Source organism: Chenopodium album, chromosome 1 (assembly GCF_948465745.1).
Source record: "Chenopodium album chromosome 1, dcCheAlbu1.1, whole genome shotgun sequence".
In the NCBI taxonomy this organism is placed as follows: Eukaryota; Viridiplantae; Streptophyta; class Magnoliopsida; order Caryophyllales; family Amaranthaceae; genus Chenopodium; species Chenopodium album.
The window spans coordinates 79,097,778-79,121,434 of record NC_137834.1 but is presented as its reverse complement, the minus strand read 5'-3'; the positions used below and the strand labels follow the sequence as shown (position 1 = coordinate 79,121,434).

Sequence of the window (23,657 nt, the reverse complement as noted above, 5' to 3'; positions counted from 1 at the left end):
CACGAGGATGAAGGTTACACCCCTTAACGATCCAAGAGATCGTCAACTCCATAAGGTCATGAACCAAATAAGGGTTCGGGGATGAAGGTACAAATCCAACCTAAAAGAGATTGAACCTGCCCTAATAATAGGCCTCTACTTTATTCTGATCGTATTCATGTGCGCTTTCTAATTAACATGCAATCAATAGGATTAACCCTAAACCTGTTTATCTATGTTGGTTGAATTTAATGCACAAACAAACTATTATTGGCGATCACTTGAATTATAATCACAAGTTAACCTAACAAGATTATTAATTATCTTATTAAGCGTGATTACAAGTACCAAATTCCCTTTAAGCATGCATAAAAGGCGTGATCAAGCAATAAAGAATAAAATATCAAGCAACACAATAATCAATATCAATAACTATAATCTTTATCAAAATAATAATAATAATAATAATCATAATCATAAATTATAACGATTATAATCATAATCATGTTCATGTTAATATTAAAGCATAATAATAGCAAGATCCTAGGCATGATACTAACAAGATTAATAACAAACCCTAGCATGTCACTAAGCAATAAAAATCAAATCTTTAGCCCTAACATGATACTAACAATCATAAATATTAGGAAGAACATAGGAAGCATCATAGAATCATATTTAATATTAAAATTACCCTGACATGATACTAGGAATCATAATAACAATCTAAACATGATTTCTACATCATAAAACAATTAAAACAATTAAAGTACTTACTTGGATGCTTCGTACCTCTTTCTAATAACAAAATACACACGTTAGTAACTTCAAGGAAAATAATAATAAAGCAATTAAATTAAATAATTGAAAGAGAGATTTGGGACCAAACCCTCAGAAATTAAACCTTCACGTCTAGGACGAAGGCAACTTCGAATATGGCTAGGTGTTTCTAGATCTTGCGAATGCGGAATTTTGTATAAGAAAACCAAGTAAGAAAGAGATGAATGAAAGAATGCTAAAGAATTAATGATTGTTGATAAAAGCTAATTAAAACTAATTGTTAATGAGAATTCGTGAATGAAAGACGATGAATGATGATTGTAGATATGAATTGTAGAGAATCGGTGAATGATAGATGTCGATGATGAATTGTAGATAACTGAAAATGGAGTTTTTAATACGATATTTATAGAGAAAATTAGCCAACAAAGATAATTTAACAAAACAGAGTCTGACGCACGCAAAACAAGGTTGGCGCCAACCCTGGCTAGCTGGCGCCTGGCGCCAAGGCCTGGGGTTGGACGCCAAACTGGATTTCAACGCGTTTTCGAAAATCTGATAAAGTTATCGTACTGGAAGATAAAATAATATAATTTCTTCGAAAATTTGATTTTGATTAAAACTCTTAAAAGTCAACAAAGTCAACTTATCAATGCTAATTGAATTAGGAATGAAAAGAACCTTCTAGAAGATTCTAAAAGACTAAAACCATTCCTAATTGCATTAGGAATGATAAATCATATTAGGCCCTCCCCTAGATCATTGGGCCGTACATAAAGCTCAAACCGGGCCCAGTTTAGTAAATTGGCCATAACTTCCTCAATATTCATCAGAATTGGGCTTATAATATATCGTTGGAAAGGTCTTTGCAAGCCCCATCCAACTACACTACTATTGGACCCATACCATGGACCAACCAAACTGGATTGGCTGTTTTCTTAAAATAAAGTTTTCAAAAATAGAGAGAAGAGAAAAGAATTAAAAACTTTCCGCAACACTAGACCTTTCCACACTTTCGTTTCATTCGATTATGATTCGACGTGAAAGGTACTCATCACTGGGTTTGGTTTTGGGGAGACACAAATGGGTGTCTACAACATGATTTCTACATCATAATATCAATAAATCAATTAAAGTACTTACTTTGATGCTTCGTATCTCTTTCTAATAACGAAATACACACGTTAGTAACTTCAAGGAAAATAATAAATCAAACAATCAAATTAAATAATTGAAAGAGAGATTTGGAACCAAACCCTCAGAAATTAAAACCTTTCACGTCCAGGGCGAAGGCAACTTCGAATATGGCTAGGTGTTTCTAGATCTTGCGAATGCGGAATTTTGTATGAAAAGCAAAGAAAGAATTGAATGTTTAAAGAGAGATGAATGATTTAGAGAATGCTAAAGAATTAATGATTGTTGATGAATGATGGATGTAGATGATTAATGGTGAATCAAAACGGAGTTTTTAATACGATATTTATAGAGAAAATCGGCCAAAAAGATAAATTAACAAAACAGAGTCTGACGCTCAGAAAACAGGGCTGGCGTCAACCCTGGCTAGCTGGCGCCAGGCACCAGCACTAGCGCCAGGCGCCAGGCCTGGTTCCAGGCGCCAAGGCCTGGGGTCAGACGCCAAGCTTGAATTTAACGCGTTTTCGAAAATCCGATAAGTTTACCGTACTGGATAATAAAATAATAAAATTTCCTCGAAAATGCTATTTGATTTTGATCAAACTCTGAAAAGTCAACAAAAGTCAACAGAAGAATCTAGAAGACTAAAACCATTCCTAATTGCATTAGGAATGATAAATCATATTAGGCCCTCCCCTAGATCATTGGGCCGCATATAAGGCTCAAACCGGGCCCAGTTTGGTAAATTGGCCATAACTTCCTTAATATTCATCGGAATTGGGCTTATAATATATCGTTGGAAAGGTCTTTGCAAGCCCCATCCAACTACACTACTATTGGACCCATATCATGGACTAACCAAACTGGATTGGTTGTTTTCTTAAAATAAGTTTTCAAAAACAAAGAGAAGAGAAAAGAAATTAAAACTTTCCGCAACACTAGACCTTTCCACACTTTCGTTTCATTCGATTATGATTCTACGTGAAAGGTACTCATCATTGGGTTTGGTTTTGGGGAGACACAAATGGGTGTCTACAATGGGGCATGCTTTTTTCCCTTTGACCTTGTGTCCACACAAGTTGCCATATGCAGGGAAGTCATTCATGGTCCACATAAGGGTTGCACGCAATGTGAACATCTCGTTCTGATGAGCATCGAAAACGGAAACCCCTTCGTCCCACATCTTTCTCAAGTCGTCAATAAGCGGCGCAAGGTAAACATCTATGTCGTTTCCAGGTTGCTTAGGACCAGTTATTAGCAATGAAAGCATTACATACTTACGTTTCATGCACAGCCAAGGAGGCAAATTATAAATCACTAAAAGTACCGGCCATGTGCTGTGTTGGGTATTAAGAGTGCCAAATGGATTCATCCCGTCCGTGCACAACCCAAGCCTTAAATTTTTGACTTCATTACCAAATTCCTCAAACTTCAAATCAATGTTCTTCCACTGTGGAGAGTCAGCTTGATGCTTCAGCATTCTGTTTTTCTTTCTTCCCTCTGCATGCCACCTCAAGTTTTTAGCGTCTTTTGGTATTGAGAACAGACGCTTAAACCTTGGAATAATGGGAAGATACCACAACACCTTAGCAGGAGGTCCCTCCGTGCCAGGATTGCAACTCATGCGCTTTGCGACCGCTTGCATCGTGGACACTCCTGCAGTTGTTCATACTCGTTTCGATACAAAATACAGTCATTAGGACATGCATGTATCTTCTTATACTCCAAACCAAAGGGACACATGAGCTTCTTTGCGTAATAGTAAGACTTAGGAATTTCATTCCCATCAGGCAACATATCACTTAATGCGGTCAACAAAGAAGTAAAACTTATGTCCGTCCACCCATGCTTCGACTTAATGTTGAAAAGTGTTAGAACGGCCGATAGTTTGGAGTATTTTTTGCATCCGGGATACAAAGGCTTTTTGGAAGCCTCCGATAATAACTCAAACACTTCACCTTCAACACCATGCAACATCTCATCCACTTGTTCATCCTCGACCTCATCCGCCTGATCATCATCGGCTCCATCCTCACCACTATCAACAATATAGTCATCATTCTCGTATTCCTCATCCACATGAATCTCATTGCTTCTAGCACGCACATCATTCCGATCAAGATCCCCACTGTACTCTCCACTTTCTCCGTGCCAAATCCACACAAGGTATAATTGCCTAAACCCACGACATAATACATGATCTCTAAGGATTTCAACACTATCGACCACATTCACATTATTACAATCAACACATGGACAATAAAGGCCTTTGCCACCCAGTTTGCGTTGATAAGCTAAAGCCCTCTCGCAAAACTCTTGAACCCCATTCCAAAATTCCAATGTATCGCGTCTACCATACATCCAACCACGAACCTTCTCCATTTAGTAAATTGTCTCTAAACATATATAGCACCATATAATTTATAATGTGTAAGTGCTACATATTTTATGTAAATCAAATTCAAGTAAAAAACGTGAACATACCATTCATATAGTGAACAAATGCATGTTTCCAAAGGGTCCTTATCACTCCAACCTAACCCATCCTTGAATGTCTACTCTCACTAGTGAATGTATGTCAACTTTCCAATTTTAAGGAAAATCCGTGATAAGTTGTCGTACACCTGTCAAAAATAAATTCCTAACAAAACCAACTAACAATGTAGTAGGGTAAGTAGGGTCGAATCCACAGGGAGATGGTATTCAATCTAACCTCTAAGAAATTGGAGAAACTAAACTATGTCACAAAATTGGGATAGGGAAGTAGTCTAAATTAAATAGGAATAAAACAATTGATAAAAAGACCTAGGGATGTGGTTCACCATGCTTATAGTTCTAAATCTATCAAATATCAATAACAATTCAATCAATCAATTATCTAGAGCAATTGCTAAGCCTACAGTCAGGTCTTAACGCTCTCAATTCAACATATGTAGTTCGGTCGCTAACATAATCAGAATTGCTAATTGTAGGGAAGCCTCTAAAAGTAAGATCTTTCGATTCAAACTCTTATTAACATGAATTAATCAAACAATTGATCAGGTTGCAAGATTAACAATAAAACACTATCAATTAGAGAAATCAATAATCAAAATATTAATAATATCAATCAAGATTCATAGTATAAACATGGATTCCCAAACCCTAGAAATAAAACTACTCAAACATGGAAGAAATAATAAAAACTAGATCTAAGGAATAAAACATAATTAAAAGCAAGAAAGTAGAAATAAAATACCTCAATGAATTAAAATAGTAAACCCAAGAATCATCCATGGAAGAATCCATGGAGATGCCATGAGAAACTAGGGTTTAAGAGAGAAAACTAAAAAGAACGTAAAATAAAAAGTAATAAAAGGCCTAAGGGAAAAATAATATCCCTTGAGTATTTATAATATCCTAAAACTAATCTAAAAATAATTAAAGAAAAGAAGTAAGAAAATATAAATTACATAAGTTGAATAATTAGTGGACGATAGAAGATGACGTGGCCCGAAGACTTGTGACGATGTGAATGAAAAAGCTACTCGAGGCTTCAAGGCTGCTCGACCAGACCTGCGGGCGCAGGCTGGTGGCCGCGGCCTGGCAGCAGCACCTGCTGGTGTCGAGTGGTCGCGGGACAGGGGCGCAGCAATTATCCCGCGGGTGGCTGACAGCATCACTTGGATTCAAACGCCTATAACTTCTGTTTTAGAAGGCTTCTTGGGGCGTGTGGCCTATCATTGGAAAGCTCTTTAAGTCTAGTTTCCAACGCAATTTTAATCGCATCAATCCGATTTGTAGAACTCAAGTTATGATCAAAAGAGTGGACAAAGGTCAGTTTTGCCACTTTATAAAACATCGTTTAACTTCGTTTCTAACTCAAATTCATTTCCGAAAGATGCATAGCGACCCTTGTGAATGCTATATTCATTCCTCATGCATATAAATCTCAAAATCAACATCCACAAACATGGGATCTCCAATTAATAAACTCAATTCATCGGCTTCCATCCAAATATCATCTGAATCAACTCCAAACACTACGAAAGCGTCCAAATGTCTATCAAATCACCTGAAACATTAAGAAAAGCACAAACGGAGCGTAATAGAGTACAAAACAAACAACTTATGTATTTACGACCTAAAAAGCGACTAAAAGACCTAAAAAGCAACTATAAACTTAGCATAAACGTGCCTATAAATCCTATATAAATGTGATTTATCAATCCGGCAGCATTTCCCCCTAGTTCTCCAAGTACACGATGTAGATAATTAATTACCCACATATGTACCCAGAGAACATAGTGAGGAAATGGTAAGCCAAGATGTTCCTTAAAATCGAAAAGAAAACATACATTCACCACCTAAGTGAGAGTACACATTCAAGAACAATCCCAACCGGGGACTATTCAAGACTTTCTCCTAATGAGAAAGCCTTGAACGGGTATCTAGGCATATGATGATGCAAGTATTCTATATATTGTTGTATTTATTTGCAATTAAACAATACACAAGTTGCCATTTCATGAATAAACTTTTATTAAATGGATAAATAGAAAGAAATATAGCTAAGTAAAGTTTATAAGTCATACCAATATAGCAACTATCCACTTGAGCTCAATATGTAGTCCTCAAGCTAATTAAACTCGTGCTTCAATTCACATATGAATCTATATATTAAAAAAACAAAATTAGCAACGTCACTAATTCTCTAATATATTCACAAATCTCTAATGTATTCACAATTCTCTAATTTATTCACAACTAATTAAGTGGCAATATCACTATTTCTCTAATTTATGCACAATTCTCTAATTTAATCACAATTCTCTAAATTATTCACAAATCTCTAATGTAATCACAATTCTCTAATTTATTCACAATTTTCTAATTTATTCACAACTAATTAGTAGCAAGGTCACTAATTCTTTAATATATTCACAATTACCCATTAAAACAACCTAAAATTACACATTAAAACATACAAAAACTCAACTAATTAAGTAACATTTTTACTAATCTCTATTATATTCATAATTACTCATTAAATCAACCTCAAAATAACCCATTAAAACATACAAATTTTTCAACTAAGGAACAAGGTAATGCAAAATTACTCTAATCTATAATATGTATTCAAAATTACTCTAAACATACAAAATTACTCTAATGTATAATATGTATTCAAAATTTCTAAATAAACAACCAATGCAAAAATTTAAAAAATTAGGTAAAATTATATACATTCCTTGACTTTAATTTTCTTAACAATAATTGTTCAAAATGCTATTGAAAATAATAGAATTACATATTTCAAAATAATTGTTCAATTTTTAACAAAAAAATAAAAACTTACCCTAAATTAGTTGGAGGTGGAAGAAGCTAAGGGGATGAGAGATTGAGGAAGACCCTCGCTGGTGGAGGTCGACAGGCGGTGGTGCGCACTAGTGGAGGCAGCGCGGAGGTGGAGGGGGTGCGCGCTGGTGGAGGTGGAGGCGGTGCGCGCTGCTGTACGTTTTTCGAAGAGAGAAGGGCGGTGGAGGCCGGTGAAAGACAGAGAAGGGCAGGGCAGGGAAAAGACAAGGGCAGGGGAGAATTAACGGCGGTGGTTTTCGACAATGTTGGTGGCCGGTGAAGGTGGCGGCTGTGGTGGAGGGAAAAGGGGGAGGTTGCTTGAGAAATCGTCTCCAATGAAACAGTACTGTGAAGTGAGGAAGTCGAAAGGAATGAAAGAGAAAGAGAGGAAGGAGAAGAAATTAAAGATTTTTGGCCGCGTTTTTTTTTTTTTAAAAAAAAAGCCCCGGTTTAATTGGCACCGGTTCAAACCGGTGCCTTTTTTATTTTTGGCACCGGTTTGAGTTGAACCGGTGCCTTTTCCCTTTGTTTAAAAACCCGCCCAATTTTGGGCCGATTTTTGGCACCGGTTTGGCCTGAACCGGTGCCATATGGGGGGTGCCTAATGCTATTTTTCTACTAGTGACAGACATAGATACACACTTACACACACACACACACATACACACACAATAATTTCATAATCTATAATTAGAACTGAAATCAGTTTCTGAAATCAGAATTGCAAGCAGAAAGAGGAGGGGGCAGGGGGGATAGGTTTGCTCATTTGTCAAATGAACATGCAATTCAATGCCCACATATATAAACTCTTACACTCAATCACACTCACACACACACACTGTTACACTCACACACACACACACACACACACACACACACACACACACACATACACAATTCTGTATACTTAGTGTTTTTACCTGAAACACTGAGTACTTATAGATCTTTGAATTACTTATGAATGTCATTAATATTTGCTCATTTTAATTGTAGTTACCTCATTTTAAATGTTCTATTATACATATTTAGGTTTGCTCATTTTAATTTATTTGCTCATTTTGAATTTGATTGAAAATAAGAACATAATAACAGCATTCAATTGAAAATAAAAACCTACTAACAACATAAATAATTGATTCAATCACTATCAAATTTAATCTGATATAATTAAAGTCTCTATCAAATTAATCAAACCTAAATAATTGATTCAATTCAATCAAATAATTGATGCAATTAAACATTCGATTCGATTAATGTAATTCGAAAATTAACATGTAATTCAATTCGAAAACTAACAAGCAATTCTAAATTTTTCAGAGATGTAAAATCAAAATATTTTGAACATTCAGATTAACATGCAATTCAAAATTAAAATTACGAACAAACCTCAATGATGGATGAAATTGCGACCGTTGAAATTTGCAAAAAGAAACCGTTGAAAATTGCAGAAAGAAACCGCTGAAATTTGCCAAAAGAAGAGCATACTCATTGAATCGCCATTGATAAGTAAATCTCCATTGATGAGCTTTGATTTGCAGACAGAATAGAGGAGAGAGATAAATTAGATGCTGAAAGTTAGTTTTTTAGGCAGGCTTATAATCTCAGCGGTTGAATTTCATCTAATCTAGCGGCTGAGATTTGTTCTCACCGACCCTATATATATATATATATATATATATATATATATATATATATATATATATATATATATATATATATATATATATATATATATATATATATATATAAAACTTTATACTAAAGGCGAAACCAGGAATGACACATGTCATCTTCTGGTTAAAAATTTTCCCTCCAAAAGTCTTTTTTTTTTAATTTTTTTTTTTTTTTGGCCAAAGCTTCTCAGAGAAGTTTTTAATACAAACTATGCAATAATATTTCATTTCCTATTTAATAAGTGTATTCTATTTGTACACATTCAAACAAAGATATTCCTTATTTTTTTATACAATAATATGTAATAATAGTTTGATATCTATAACTTCGTAATGTAATTCATAGTTATTTTTATTAGTCATGCATATATTATTCTCTCTATTTTCTTTAGTGTGATGAATTTTTATTTTTATTATTTTTATTTTATTTTTTGTAATTACAGAACTTTCATCTTATTTTGCAATTAGGTACGGAGTATAATTTTTTATAATTAAATAATAGTGTTAAACTAATGATAAGTATTAAGTATTAAAAATTACCGTGCATGGCACGGGATTTAACCTAGTGTATATATATATATATATAGATTGGTTAGTCTTTCAAATTGACTTTAGATTTTTTATTTAGCGAGTGACTTTAGGACTTTGAAGTTGAATAATTTCTAAAATTTGCTGTACTATGATTTTATTGGTGCTCTATCTATACATATAATTTTGGCATAATTATGTGATTTTTTTTTTTTTGGACAGGTAATTATGTGAATTTACTGATTATGACTTATTGATACATCACCAATTACTCCGTATATGGTATGTTTTTTTTGGACTAGCAGTCTAGCATTATATGAGTTTGAGTTTCTATATTTATAATTCAGTTGCTATGTTAGTAAAACAGATTAAAATCAAGTAGTGTATTTATGACTTTATGAGCATTAAATTTTTTTACAGCACGAGTGACAAATACTCTACTGCAATCCTTGAGCGTAAAAAGGCTCCGAATCGTTTGATCGTTGATGAAGCAACCGTTGATGATAACTCATTGGTTTTTATTAACCCTGATATCATGGATACACTCAACTTGTTTCAAGGAGATACACTGTTAATTAAGGTAATTTTCGATTAATTTGTATGTGAATTGGACTGCTTTGTTACATAAGTTTAGTTCTGAAAATTATTTTTTTGGTGCAGGGTAAGATAAGGAAGAATACAATATGCATTGTACAGGGAGATGAAGGGTGTGAAGAATGCAAGATTAGGATGAATAAAGTTGTGAGGGCAAATCTTCGTGTTCGCCTTGGAGATGTTGTTTCTGTCCATGAGATTTCTGATGTAAAATATGGTGAAAAAGTTCATATTTTACCTGTTGATGATACTATTGAAGGTGTAACAGGAAATCTGAATGATGCCTATTTGAAGCGTAAGTTTATTCAACATTGCACAGAAATTATAATTATAGTTATCTCTAAGGCACACTCAGGCAATCAGCCTGATTCACGAAATTTTGTCAATCAGCCGCTGATGTGGGCCAAACATTGTACTTGCAAATAATATTATATTCATTTGTACGGTTTTTTTAACATATGCAAAATTCCTGTTAGTGACGGTGGCAAGTAACAGAGCAACCACCACCACCATCTTCTTCTCAGCCGCCATCACCATCACAGTCCATCGCAACCACCACCTTCTTCGCGTCCATCACCATCACAGCCTTGTGATTCTCTTTGCAACGACGACCCCAAAGCCGCTTCGCGGCGATTACAAAAAGACACCCTAGTAGCAAACGGTGTAAATTAGGGTCATATCAACCCCTTAGGGGAAAGCCTTACCATCGCAGCAGCATTTTGAACCGCCACAGGTGGTGGTGTCATTGGTGTGCAGATTTACTGGCTTGGAGGAAGTAGGTGGATGGGAATTGGAGAGTGGAGGAAGAAAGAGATGAAAATACAAATATACCCCAAATTAAATAACTGAAATGACATTAATACCCCCTGAGATTTCCTCGTTATCTCTTATGTTGTGTTGTTATTCTAATGGATTTTGAACTTTTTTTTTTGTTTGTGCTTTAAACAGCTTATTTTATGAATGTTTATCGTCCTGTTAGGAAGGGTGATCTATTCTTAGTCAGGGGAGGAATGCGAAGTGTTGAGTTTAAAGTGGTTGAGACGGTTCCTGCAGAGTACTGTATTGTTTCCCCTGATACCGAGATCTTTTGTGATGGTGAGCCTGTTAAGCGCGAGGATGAGGAGAGACTGAATGAAGTTGGTTATGATGATGTTGGTGGTGTAAGGAAACAAATGGCTCAGATTCGCGAGCTTGTTGAACTTCCTCTTAGACATCCTAAGCTCTTTTCTGCTATCGGTGTTAAACCACCTAAGGGAATTTTGCTGTATGGACCTCCTGGTACTAGTAAAACCCTTATTGCTAAAGCTGTTGCTAATGAAACTGGAGCATTCTTTTTCTTGATTAATAGACCGGAGATCATGTCAAAAATGGCCGGAGAGAGTGAAAGCAATCTAAGGAAGGCCTTTGAGGAAGCTGAGAAGAATGCACCTTCTATTATCTTTATTGATGAGATTGATTCCATTGCTCCTATGAGAGATAAGACTAATGGTGAAGTTGAAAGGCGCATTGTTTCTCAACTTCTGACATTGATGGATGGTCTGAGCCGTGCTCATGTTATTGTCATGGGTGCTACTAATCGTCCTAACAGTATTGATCCTGCTCTTAGAAGATTCGGAAGGTTTGATCGTGAGATTGACATTGGAGTTCCTGATGAAGTTGGGAGGCTGGAAGTTCGTTGCATCCATACTAAGAACATGAAACTTGCAGAAGATGTAAGTTGTTTATTTTGATGTATTTCTGACATTGTATTTAGTTACTGTTGAGGTTTGATTACCAGAGTAGTAAGTTCATTGCGCATCAACTTATATTTTCTTAATTTTTTCAGGTTGATCTTGAAAAAATTTCCAAGGAAACCCATGGCTATGTTGGTGCAGACCTAGCTTGCTGCTCTTTGCACAGAAGGAGCTCTTCAGTGTATTAGGGAGAAAATGGATGTCATTGACTTAGAAGACGAGACAATTGATGCTGAGGTACTCAACTCTATGGCTGTCACAAACGAGCACTTTCAAGCTGCTCTGCAAGCTTCCAACCCATCAGCCCTGCGTGAAACAGTAAGTTTCGCTTTAAATTTCCTGAAATTTTGCTACTTAAACTGACCTTGGAATACTATATTGTGAAATTGTGCTCATTCCAGCTTAAATATTCTGTCTGAAATCGTAAAATCTGATCACTGACTTTGGTTGGGACTTGGCAGGTTGTGGAGGTTTTGAATGTTTCATGGGACGATATTGGAGGATTGGAAACTGTCAAAAGAGAGCTTCAAGAGGTATTTTACTCATACAGGATACTGACTTATTGCAATGTCGATGTTTTCATTTTCTTATTGGGTATTTACACCTTCATGTTTTCGTTTATAGACTGTGCAGTACCCAGTGGAGCACCCGGAAAAGTGTGAGAAGTTTGGAATGTCAGATCACCTTCCAAAGGTGTTCTTTTCTATGGTCCTTCGGGTTGTGGTAAAACATTGCTTGCAAAGGCAATTGCTAATGAATGTCAAGCCAATTTCATCAGTGTCAAGGGACCAGAGTTGCTGACCATGTGGTTTGGAGAAAGTGAGGCAAATGTTAGGGAAATTTTTGACAAGGCTCGTCAATCAGCACCTTGTCTTCGACGAGCTTGACTCCATTGCGACACAGGTGAGGGTTATTGTCTATGGAATTGTCGAGGCTTATATGTCAATTGTCAATTATCTCTTGCTAACGTATTTTGTTTAAAAATTTTCAGCGTGGCAATTCATCTGGAGATGCCGGAGGAGCTGCTGATAGAGTGTTGAACCAATTGCTGACTGAGATGGATGGGATGAACGTGAAGAAAACATTTTTTGTCATTGGAGCTACAAACAGGCCAGATATTATTGACTCTGCGTTACTTAGACCTGGAAGGCTTGATCAGTTGATCTACATCCCTCTTCCTAATCAAGATTCTCGCCTTCAAATTTTCAAGTCTTGTTTGAGGAAATCACCGGTTTCCAAGGATGTTGACCTTGCTACTCTCGCACACTATACAGATGGTTTCAGTGGTGCAGACATTACCGAAATCTGCCAACGTGCTTGCAAATACGCAATCAGGGAAAATATTGAGAAGGTATGTTGTTTTGTTGAATATATTGTTAAGTCACATTCTGTAAACTTTGTATTTGTATCTGTCACATAGAACGTAGTTAAATTTTTTGTCTAAGACTGGCGTAACATGTACAAGTTTGTGAACTAAATTATATTTTTTGGCAGGACATTGAGAAGGAGAAGAAGAGAACAGAGAACCCTGACTTTATGGATGAAAGTGAAGAGTCGTTATCCGAGATCAAGGCAGCACACTTCGAAGAGTCTATGAAGTATGCACGCCGAAGTGTTAGTAATGCTGATATTCGAAAATATCAGTCTTTTGCTCAAATCTTGCAGCATTCTCGCGGAATTGCTTCTGAATTCCGCTTTGCTGCCAATCAGAATTCCAATAGTATTACCTCTGTTGATGCCGTGAACGATGACGATGATTTATATTCTTAAACGTTAGATTTTTTTTTTTAATCAATGACTAATGCAAGGTTTTAGACATGTAAAAGTATATTTAATTTTTTTATTGGTTGATAATGACATTGAGCTTTATTACCGTAATTTTATTGTATTTTTATTATTTGTTTTATCTATCTTAATTTTGATTGATTCATATACTACTACATTAATATGTATTTTTATTTTTTATTGATACTCTTGTGAGTCCCAAATTCACAATGCAATATGTCACTACTCATTACTTATTACTCAATTATTGTTGGAAAGCCCATAATATCATTACTTGTACCATTTTTTTCCTTTTGAGGAAAATTCATACTAATTACAATAATTGATTGAAAGTTAGGTTTTTTTATTTAATAAAATTATTAAAAGGTAGTTATAAATTTAAACCATAGTATTATCAATGAGGAAAAAAAAAACTGCTATTGGCACATTTATTAGAATGGACGATTTCATGTTAACGGTTTCCTCTGAAAAAGAGAGTAATTTTGTACAATTTTAGTGTTAGGTTTGTTGACATTGTTAACCAAGTCATTGACAAGAAATTTCTTTTTCCTGCATAATGAAATCAGTTCTCCAAATTAGCAAAACAAGTTAGTACACTTCCAAGAAAATAAATATTCACGCACAAAACAATACTGAAGTGATAATTCCTATGTTAAGCCAACATTTAAAAGATAGTTTTATTAGCCCGAATAAGTTTCAATCTCTGTATCCCAAAAATATAAGGTGGAGAACGATACCACTAATTCACTGCTCATCCGCTTCAAGCTCAACTAGCTAGCTAAATTTTTTTTGGTGAAAGAACTAGCTAGCTAAATGACAATATGGAGAAAGAGCTCTTGTGCAATCAAAGGCATACCTTATAGGGGGTTTGATGTGAATTGGCTTTTGATGTTTCAATACCTTTACAATGCAATGGGCTACTTTCAATGTAGATAATTTGGTATAATAATGCTGGTTCTACTTTGGATAGTAACTAGGCCCATAAAACATTATACCATGTGTACTTTACGTTTAAATTTCTGCTAGCTACTTCTAAATCTAAAGTCCTTAATGCTAACACAAATGCACATTACTACTCGTACTATGTTACAGGAGAAAATAGACATTTTATTGCAAGTGGATGTTCTTAAAATCTAATAAATTGATTTTTGGAGCTTTTTTTTTACCTTTATATAATTTGTCTTCCTAAATATAGAAAATGGTAAATATGTATTTTTTTTTTTTATTTTTAAAGGAAAGATACAAGAAGTTAGGCTAGTCTTCTCTCAAGACTTTAACCTAACCTATCCGAAGTTATTAAAAAAAGAAAATTTACTATCTAAAAAAGAAATGGCAAACATGTATGTATGTGGTATGCCTTGTATAGTTGTATGGTAGCAAAGCTATGGACCTTTTTCTATTTTTTCTTTATTATTTATTTATTTATTTATTTTTATGATTCATATTTTTATATCACTATATATGTTTTTTGCTTTAGATGATGGCACACATATAGACATATATGCAATGGAAGCTCTAATCACTAGAATTATTCTTTACTTTCTGAATTTTTTATGTAGTAATGAAAAAGTGATATTGTAAAGAACATAAACAATAATACAATTGGTTTGTCCCAATACTTATTTGTGAATGGAATAGTTAGCAAAATGTGGTATCCTTTTTAAGAGTTTCAATGAATGATAACAAACTAGAATTGTATAGTAATTCATAATTGGTACAATGTTTTTTTTTTTTAATAATAATTGCATATATTTAAACTTTTATTTTTTAAGCAACTTATCAATCAGCTACATTAAATTATTGTTCATAAACTTATAAGAACGGAGTAACTATGAATCAAAAACCTGAATAAATATCCAATACTTGTGTATTGTGTCCGTCACTCAAACTCACATTCAAAATATCCGTTACATTAAATTGTATACGTTTGTGAAATAAATCGTTTTTTTATTTGGCGAGACATTGAGAAAAAGAAAAAGAGAATAGAGAATCTCGACTCAATGGAAGAAGATGAAAGTGAAGAGTTATCTGAAATCAAGCCAGCACATTCGAAGAATCGATAGAAATATGCACGCAGAAATGTTAGTGATGCTGATATACAAAATATCAGTCCTTTGCTCAAACTTTGCAGCAGTCTCGCAGATTTGGTTCTGAATTTCGCTTTGCTGCCAATCATACTTCTAGTGCTACTACCTCTATTGCAATCGTGAATGACGACAATCATGATCTATATGCACGTTGGATTGGTCCAATTACTATGTTTTGTTGCACTTTGTGAAATGAAAGGTGTTGTAACATTGAGCTTTATTACCGAAATTTATGTATTTGCTTTCTTCTATAAAAATAAAGTATTTTAATCTGAATATTTTATAGTTTGATCTGGTTTGATCTGATTTGGTCTTATTCTTCTTATTATTGTTTAAATTTTCTGATCTGATCTAGTTAGTTATGATCTGAAATAAGTTTAATATAACAAGTCACTATTATATTACGGAGTATAATTTTCGTTAGGAGTTATCATATTGACTCATTTATACAATAGTTGGCTTTAAGTTGGTGTTACAAAGTCTGCATAATAATGTTTGAGAATTAGTTCATCAAAAGCTAAAGAACTTCAAGGACTCTTTGAGAATCGGTTTTTTTTTTCTCCTCCAACTAAACCAATACATTATTTATCTATTACAAGGAAGGTATATGTATGTGTGTGTGGCTCTTTGTGTATTTGGCTTCTTGTTGTTTTTGTATATGCCAAACTCCATTATATTTATAGTGGTGCATGAGTAGTAAATAAAACCTTCAAGATTATTCTTGATCCTTTAATACATATATAGTACTAGAATTATCTAGCTTCTTTTCCTTGAATTAACCGACATTACTTGAGTAATGTGTATTATTCTAGAAGATTATTCTTGATCCTTTAATACTAGAATTATACGGGCCCCATCCCCCACTTGGATATCCACCCCCACCTAATCCTCATCCAAGACCCGCCTAATCCCCGCCTTTCAATGCACAATACTACATAATTAATATGCATTACAAAAAAATGTTAATATTACACACTTCTTTGTTTATAGTATTAGCATATTACAACTCTACTATTTTATTTTAAATAATTTTTTTTAAAATAGTATAAAAGTACAGAAAATTTGCAAATTGCAGCCATTTAAAATTGGAAAAATTGCTCCCATTAATCTGAACTTTGCCTCGTCCGCCGAAATTAATCCCAACTTTCGTTTATTATCTATCACTCCCAACTTTAGGGGGTATTAATTTCTATTGCACCCAACAGGTCACCCAACCTGATATAACAGGTTACCTAGACACGTGTCAGCCTATAATTGGCTATAAAAAAACAAAACAAAAAAAAAAACAAAAACCCACAAACCACCCATGGTCCAGCCCGGAAAACACCACAACCCCCACCCCCACCTTGCCGGAAAATCGGCCCCATCCCCGAAACCCCTCCCCCGCTGTCGGAAACCGCCGCCCAGCCACCATTTTCCTTCCCCCACCCCCGAAAACCCCTCCCCATTGCCAAAAATCGTCGCCCAACCACCATTTGCCTTCCCCCACCCCCGAAAACCCCTCCTCGCTGCCGAAAACCACCGCCCAGCCACCATTTTCCTTACCCCACCCCCGAAAACCCTTCCCCCACCCCCAAAAACCCCTCCCCCTACCCAACCCTTCCTCCCGGAGCGCTTTCTGGTGGTCGTTTTCAGGAAGATAGGGGTGCGTTTTCTGGTGGTCGTTTTGGGTGGTCGAGCGTCGCCGACACTAGGATAGGGGAAGGATGACTGGGCGGCGACGAGGGGAAGGGCGTTGGGCTGGCCGGGGGTGCTGCGGGGTGGGCGTTGGGCTGGCCGTGGGTTGCTGCGGGGTGGTCGTTGGTGGCTGGGTTTGGTTTTAGGTTTTTTTTTTTTTTTTTTTTTTTTTTTGAAACTGGTTTTAGGTTTTTTTTTTTATTTTCTCTATTTTTTTTCAACCAATTACATATTGACACGTGTGCAAAAAAAACTTATTCACAAATGTTTACCTGATTGACCGGTTGCAAGTCATTTGGGTGCAATAGAAATTAATACCCCCTAAAGTTGGGAGTGATAGATAATAAACGAAAGTTGAGATTAATTTCGGCGGACGAGGCAAAGTTCAGATTAATGGGAGCAATTTTTCCTTTAAAATTAGTGTTTTGCAAATTGCAGCCATTTAAAAAAAATTGTTAATTGCATCCCAAAAGTTCGTATAAATTGTAAATTGCAACCTGGTTCAACTTTTTCATCAGTTTACATTTTGAAAATTTTTCGGTTAAGGTTTTAGGGGCCATTTTAGGTCTTGAGGAACCGAATTGAGCTCGGAATTAGCAAAAAAATAACGCAAGTGCCTCGTTTTGCGTAACAAAAATGTATCGATTTGTGGGTAGCTATTTTTGCTGTAAAAACAAGACACTTGAGTTTTTTTTTTTTTTGCTAATTTCGAGCTTAATTATGATCCTTAAGGACTAAAATGGCCCCTAAAACCATAACCGAAGATTTTTCAACATGTACAACAAAAAAAAAAGTTGAATCAAGCTGTAATTTACAATTTATACGAACTTTTGGGCTGCAATTTGCAAAATAGTAACTTTAAATGGCTGCAATTTGCAAATTTTCCAAAAAGTATATAATTTTGTTTTTAAATATATATAGTTTGATTCTAGCCTCCTGAGATCAATTCTCACTGTCGCACTTATGGATCTCTAAACACCAAAAAATAAATTTACTTTTTTAAAAAAAAAAAAAAAAAAATAACAAATAGCATTAGTTAGATTTAGATCATGTTCACTTCACCTTAAAAAAATTTTAGTAAATACTTCCTCCATTTCTTTATAGTTACAACACTTCCCTAATAGTTGCAACACACCATAAAAGGAAGGTTTTTATGGTGAAAATTGTAGTATAACCTTTATTTAAACCACATGGTCCACTTGATTATATTTCTAACAACCTCTCAACCCCAATTTAAGTGTATTTTATTACGTGAGGTCCACTTTTCTTAAATACCGTGATAAAGCGTGTGTTGCAACTATAAAAAAACGGAGGAAGTACAATTTTAATCTAGTAAAAATAATTTCAGTTTAGCAAATATAATTTCAGTACAGTAAAAATAAGTTTTTTAAGTAAAAATAATTTATGTTCAGTAAAAAATACATCAGTAAAAATAATTTCTATTCAACATAAATAAGGTGAAGTGAACGGAGTTATAATCCATTAAACCAGCTATAGTTACCAAAAAAAAAAAAAAAAAAAAATCAAATATAATTATAATTACTTCCTTTTTAATGATTAATTGCAATAAAGGGATATTATTTGTGAGGGATAAAATATATTCCTTTGTTGCAATTAATATTTAAAGGAGAAAGTATAATTAGGAAAACTTAATACGACTGACTTTATAGAGTTTGGTTTAGAAAAGTTTCCTGATACAGAGTTATAACTATTTTTAGTTTTATTTTTAATCTACACTTTTGACATCAATGCATAAGTGTTAATACAAAATTCAATTATCCAAATTTCCCTCCTAATATATAGTTTCACCTAATTTGTTTAATGTTTGATCATGGTTTCAATTTTTTTTTTTTTTTTTAACTTCCCTTAAATGTAATTTTTTTTAAAAAAAAATTCTAATCTTCTTATTATACAACGTAATGCAACATATTATAAAGGAAAAATTGTTATTATTAATCCTAACTTTGAACCATTTACTTTCATTAATACCAACTATCGATTATTTCCTAATAATCCCAACTTTAGGGGATATTTTTTTTTATCAGGTCAAATGACTAGTAACCTGATTAAAATGTATCTTTTTTAATTTTTTTTCTTAAATGCCACGTGTCATAATTTCATTAGTCCAAAAAACAAAAAAGATAATTTTAACTGTGCATCGCACGGGGATAACCTAGTTTGGTCATAATCCGTCTCTAATATTTTTGTAGTGGTCTAATAAGCTTTGAAATTGCCGTAAATCTGCAAATTCCTACAAAATAATACCAACTCTACAAAAACACTATAAAACATATATTAGTAATATAAATAGCTCTGCAGAGTTCAAATAAGCACAAATATGACCATGGGACGGAGAATAAAAATATATACTCCCTCCGTTTTTAAATACTTGCTCTATTTCTCCATGCGCGGAGTTTTAGGAGAAATTGGAGAAAGAAATAAAATATGGAGGTAATAGAGTAGTTGAAAGAATAAAAAATTGCAAAAAACCAAAGTAGTGGAAGAATATGAGGAGAGAGATTATTATGTTGGGTCTACAAAGTGTGAGAAATGAATAAAATATTGTAAAAGCTTTCCAAAAAAGGAAATGGAGCAAGTATTTAAAAACAGCCGAAAAAGAAAAATAGAGCAAGTATTTAAAAACGAAGGGGGTATAAAATAGACTCATATTTCGTATGTGATACAAAGGAGACGACCAATATTGTCATCCAGGCACTACAATACTACATGAATTAGATTTGAAAGTGAAACAAAATATTGGTTCACCTTTTAAGAGCAGCATGGGGGAGTGTAGTGCTGACCTGGGAAGCACCCTTTTCAATGTCAATTGACATACTGGTTCATCCTCAGGTGGTATTAACGTAAGTGCTCCCTGATTATGAGAGGAATAGAGTGTATACAGGTATGGTTCAGCTGACAAATTTGGCCTTTAAATTTTGTTGTGCTGATCTTTCGAATACTTCCGTCAACTATTGAAGTTACTTCATTTTGGTTTATTCTCATGATTTTGATGTCTTATCAATGCAGGATGTGTATACTTCTCAGGGTTCCAAATTCTCGGATTTGAGTGGCAAAATATGGAGAATCCTGACTTTCGCATGGCAATGGGAGTGAAATTTAATCAAAATGGTATACTTGTTACACAAGTTGAAGCTACCGCTCCTGAATTGGAGGTTTTGAAGTCATGAGACATCATCCTTAGTTTTGATGGGGTTGAAATTGGAAATGATGAAACAGGTTAATTTTTGTAAATTCTATCCTCCCCTTGACCCTTTCTAGTTTCATTTCAACCTTGAGAAAATTCCTGGTATAGTTTTTGCTGGCAATTGGTCAAAACTATACTTCCTCCATTTTTATTTAGTTGACGCGTTTGATTTAGGCACATATATTAAGGAGAGGAGAGAGAGTGAGAGAGAATAAAAAGCAAGTGGGGTAGCTTGTAAATGTAAGGTAAAAAATTTACCCCAAAAGGAAACGTGTCAACTAAAAAAAACTTCCTAAAAAGAAATACGTGTCAACTAAAAAGAAACGGAGGTAGTATTATTTAACTAGATACATGTGACATGTACAGAGGTTTTTCAGTGCGGCAAGCCACATGGTGCGGCACGGTTACTTGTATTTTAGGGTTACATGTATTCTGGGGTTACTTGGAGTTACTTGTATGAGTTACTTGTAGGGTGTTACTTGTATTATGAGGTTACTTATATGGGTTACTTGTATCGTGGAGTTACTTGTATTCTGAGTAACTCCAGACCAAAATCTCATACCAAACCAGTAACACCATACAAGTAACCCCTGATCAAAACCAATAACAGCCATACAAATAACCCTAGAATACAAGTAACATCTGACAAAACCAGTAACACCCTACAAGTAACCCCGACCAAAACCAGTAATACCCATACAAGTAACCCCATAATACAAGTAACATCTACTAGTAATTAACCAATGACAAAACCAGTAACACCCTATAAGTAACCCCGATCAAAACCAGTAACACCCATACAAATAACCCCATAATACAAGTAACACCTACAAGTAATTTCTTACAAAACCAGTAACACTATACAAGTAACCTTTGCCGCACCATGTGGCCAGCCACATACAAAAATTTGTATTGTTGGTATGTTAATTGGCCAAGTTAAGTTATTCCATGTCAGTTTCATTAGTTTACTTCTTCCCCCTCCACTTCCTCAATGTCTTAGAATGTAGAGACTGCATTTGATGTAAATCTTTTTTTCTGTACTCTGAAATGGCAGTATATTGTCCAGAATAATGTTCCTGTCGAGCTTCTGCACAACCTCCATTGTTTGATGGCGCAATCAAAAGATAGATGATGATCTTCTTGTTATATCTCAGGTTTAGTATTTTCTTCCTGGACATCACCCTGAAGAAGATTAAACAATTAAACACGACTGTATGAATATGTATCTATATTGTTTATATTAGAAGCAATTGACTTGAAATTCTTGGATTATGACTTAGAAGTGTTTGAAGGTATTTAGAAAGGAAGCAAAATATCTATATATAAAGGAAATTAATGAGAGTTATAATATGCAAATAATTGTTTTTATTTTAGCTTTTGTTCTGTTGTTGCTTATTAAGGGATTGTATGCACTGTTGTTGATGACTCTATTGCATCAACTCTACAATTATCTTTTTTTTGTTTATTAGTGAGAATTTCCACTTTTAGTCCGACCTTCATCTTCATGTATCTATTCTACTCCCTCCGTCCCAATTGCAGCGTTTGGTGTTGGCATACTTTTTTATGTGAATAAAAAGTAGAGAAAAATGTAGCTTGGGTAGAGTGGGTTCCAACTTTAGAGATATAGAAGAGACAAACTTTTACCAAGCATGCTTTGTTGTTCCTAATTTGAGTTACCCTGGGTAGAGTGGGTTCCAACTTTAGAGATATAGAAGAGACAAACTTTTACCAAGTATGCTTTGTTGTTCCTAATTTGAGTTACCCCTAAAAGAAATTTGTAGTAACTAATTTGGGAGGGAGTATTACAGTATATCAAATGTTGTAAATCGGAATTAGAATTAGAGAATTGAGGAAGAAGAGAATTTGGATGATTGATTGTAATATGATGCCATGAAATCATAAATTGGGCATTCAATTTTGGACCTTTGTGTGTCTGGACACTCCCAACAACAATTTGCAAAGTAAAGTTTTGTAAACAATGTTCTCAGTATTTTTACTCTCACTTATTTCCTTAGTATAAAGATTTTCAGCTTTCCTTTCTCCCTAAACTAGTCTATTAGATATGTGTTGGCTGAGGCAGGCATATATACTCCCAACTAGCCAATGCACATATTTAACTGCTATTGCTACCATTTCTTAACCCTGGTTTTTTAGTTCAGCTAATATTGTCTTTTCTCATTGTTAGTTGCAACATCTCTCATGAAAAACTGTGTGTTGTTGCAAATTTCATATGTATATGTAGTTGTGAATTTTATATGTATATATGCAGTATACATAATCTTCTATTCTTCTTTTGTATAGATTCTTATAAGATTAAGGCTTTGATTGATTGATTGTATAGGTTCTTACATAGCCGACCCCACTTATGGGATTATGACTTTGATTGATTGATTGTGTAGATTCTTATATAGCCAACCCCACTTATGGGATTAAGACTTTGATTGATTAAATGATTGACTGTATAGGTTCTTGTGACTGACATCAACATCAGATATGAAGTTCTTGCTAATGTCCAGGTACGTATTAGCTTTACATTATAACTTCCTAAGAACCCATTTGTTTCTAGGGTGGTCTGTAATAGTTCATGTGAGGTTCCTCTGATTTCATTTCTCTCTGAAAGGTAGCTTATGTATTCTGTTTTTTTTTTAGGTTCTCGCTGTCAATGGTAATTGGTAACCCCGTGAAGAATTTAAAAAGCTTGGCAAGTATCCTGGAGTCCTGCAACGATGAACTGAAGTTGATGCTTATAGGATTTGGTGTGCTGAGTGATGTTGACTGTTGTATTTCCTTGCTGAAGAAATGTCCAATCTTGAGAAGATTTTCATTGATTGTGAGTTCTTAGTTTAATTAAAATATTTCAAATGTTGAATTCTTTTTTAGGACAACAATTACATTTCAATATTGGTATAATGGTCAATGCAATGGCTGTCATTTAACCACGAAAACTCTGGTTAGGGGTTTCAATAAACTTTGGGACAAATGGCATTGTCTGAAGCAGGACTGCAAGAGTGAGCAGCAGGAAATCCAATGTATAGAGGTTGGACCATCCCATATCCTTTTCAAGTTACCTCGTTCCTATATTTCAGAAAACCTCAAGGCCTAGTTTAGTTGTTCTGTATGACAAAAATTTAAACCTGGGATAACA

The 23,657-nt window shown here is 34.6% G+C and overlaps 1 pseudogene; it reads left to right on the top strand.

Moving 5' to 3' along the window:
• The first annotated feature begins 7,493 nt into the window (after positions 1-7,493).
• LOC145636125 (cell division control protein 48 homolog E-like) lies at positions 7,494-23,354 on the top strand (annotated as a pseudogene).
• The last annotated feature ends 303 nt before the right edge of the window (positions 23,355-23,657 follow it).